This window comes from Penaeus vannamei, chromosome 8, assembly GCF_042767895.1.
Source record: "Penaeus vannamei isolate JL-2024 chromosome 8, ASM4276789v1, whole genome shotgun sequence".
Classification (NCBI taxonomy): domain Eukaryota; kingdom Metazoa; phylum Arthropoda; class Malacostraca; order Decapoda; family Penaeidae; genus Penaeus; species Penaeus vannamei.
The window spans coordinates 33,525,701-33,528,200 of NC_091556.1; the positions used below are offsets into that span (position 1 = coordinate 33,525,701).

The following is a 2,500-nucleotide window of genomic DNA, read 5'->3' on the forward strand; positions in this document are numbered from 1 at the left end:
AATTTGCAATTCTCCCAGCGTATTTTTACTAACGCTTTTCCATATCCTACTGAAGCACTATGCTTTTAACTGCTCAGGTGTTTGTCGAAGTTTATGACTTTTTTTTTACCGAATTTTAAATACATCTTTATTACTATTACCTAGATTTTGTAAACGATTGCTGCGAATGAAACATTTGGGAGATTATAGGATTGTTGGAATTTCCGGGAGATTTCCGGATTTCATAAGAATTTCTTCAGTATTTCCGCATTTATTTCTGATTTTCAGGTAGGGTGTACGGAAGTGGAGTCATAGGTGGACCTAGAGGTAATGGATAAACGTTTTTCTCCAGTGCCTAAGCATGTTACAAACAGAAATTGATTGAAGAGAAACTGAAACTGTTTACTAAGTTGCAATGATATAGTGAATATTATCATTATCATTCATTATTATCAATATTTTTATTATTATCATTAAATATCAAAGCAGGTAGTGCTCTTTGAACTGAATTTCAGGCGCTTACCCTACGAAACATCAGAAAAAGGTAAGTAGTAGGTCTCAATGTGGAGTGTTAATTTTTTTATTAAATTTTTATCATTTGTGAGGTCAAAGCAGGTTTCTTTTTCCCCCTTTGATATATATCAATACTGACATTCAGGTGAGATTCTCTGTCAAGAAAACACGATGTATAGTTAACATGAATTGAAATTTACCTTCGAAGGACTGTTGTACCTCGTTGTCTGTACATTAAGTGTATATTATAGCATGTTTGCAATGATTACCAATTACCAAAAAGGTAAAATTTTACATTTTCTCTGAATGCCCTGCTTGATTAAAACACACACACACACGCACACACACACGCACACACACACACACACACACACACACACACACACACACACACACACACACACACACACACACACACACACACACACACACACACACACACACACACACATACACACACACACACACACACGCACACGCACACATATATATATTATATATTGTGATAATTGCACATTTTCAAAATTTCTTCCAAACTAAGCAATTTCTTTTCAGTTTATGTGTTCGCGAATTTCTTCCTTCGTAATCAAAATGTACACACACCAAACTCAACCTTTACAGAAATTTAATAGAAACAAAAGTGAATCAAAAGTCTCTGGTGAAGGGGATATAAAATGACAAATTCATATGTAAAAATGGAAACAAATATGGTAGATGGTCAGCTGCATAAACATAATGCATAAAGCTTTACATAATAAAGCGGTTGCAGCTAAGGACTCAGAGAACGTCTTTTAAGTCAAAAGAGTTGTAAAAAATCTAAAGTTATGCAGCTGACAACCTATGTGAAAAGGTAAAGCCAGAGAGACGGAGAGAGGATGCATATATACATATATATGTAGATGTATGTATGTATCTATATATTTTTTTATATATGAGCAACAGAAAAAAATGAATTACAGGCACCCGATAAACACCGAAAATTAACCAGACGACGAAACTCAGGGAATTACCTAGAGAAGAATTAACTGTATTGCATTTTATTTTAATTTGATGCACGTTTCTGTCACAATGTTTTCAGGGCATTTCTGTCTGTTTGGAACAAAATTCTCAAGAACTATCGCTTCTCATTGCTGTTGATTTTGATCAGTTGTTCTTATTGTACTATAAACAATAAAATATATATTTGAGTTCATTGTTCCTGGGACAGAGAGAGAGAGAGAGAGAGAGAGAGAGAGAGAGAGAGAGAGAGAGAGAGAGAGAGAGAGAGAGAGAGAGAGAGAGAGAAAGAGAAAGAGAGAGAGAGAGAGGGAGGGAGAGAGAGAGAGAGAGAGGGAGGGGGAGGGAGAAGGGGGAGCGGAAGAAAATTAGATGAATACGTTACGTCAGAGATAATACACAAGGTCGCAATGTCGTCACACAATCATAACAGATAGAACAAAACAGATATCGTCTTGCGTCACCTAGGAAGGATTGTATATGCTTAGTTTTCCTCTGGGAATTACAGTCAGGTATGCATCACATTTTAAATGATGTTATACCTGGGACGGGTAACTATTGGTACATATGTTGGTAATACCGTATGGAAGTAAAATAAATGAAATCAAATGGTATATAATCATAACATTAATCATGATATTGCTAATAATGATGATCATGATGTTAACGATTACGAATAAAAATTATACTAACGATAACGAAAGAAAATGATAACGATAGCAAAAATATGATAACGCTAGTGATAATGATAATAATATAATAATGATATAATAATAAGAGTAATAACAGCACGCAGAGCAAAACAGCAATAGTAATAGCAATAATAATGATTCAACGATAACACTTTGTAAACTTTATAACATGGCACATAAAACATTACATGTAGCTGATTCATAGGCATATATATATCTGGCACTGAAAGGGCGACAGATTACGAAGTGACATTTTTCCTGATACGGTTGATAAGGATATTGAAGTGCCTACCATATCCAGCAGCGAGGCCTTCCAACAA

General features: G+C 34.9%; 1 protein-coding gene across 1 annotated transcript in view; it reads left to right on the plus strand.

Moving 5' to 3' along the window:
- The first annotated feature begins 2,418 nt into the window (after positions 1-2,418).
- LOC113823173 (phospholipid-transporting ATPase ABCA3) overlaps positions 2,419-2,500 on the plus strand; it is a 24,256-nt gene continuing 24,174 nt past the window's right edge. Inside the window, exon 1 of the mRNA XM_070124566.1 lies at positions 2,419-2,500. This exon is cut by the window's right edge and continues 95 nt beyond it. The gene's annotated coding sequence lies outside the window, so the exon portion shown is untranslated.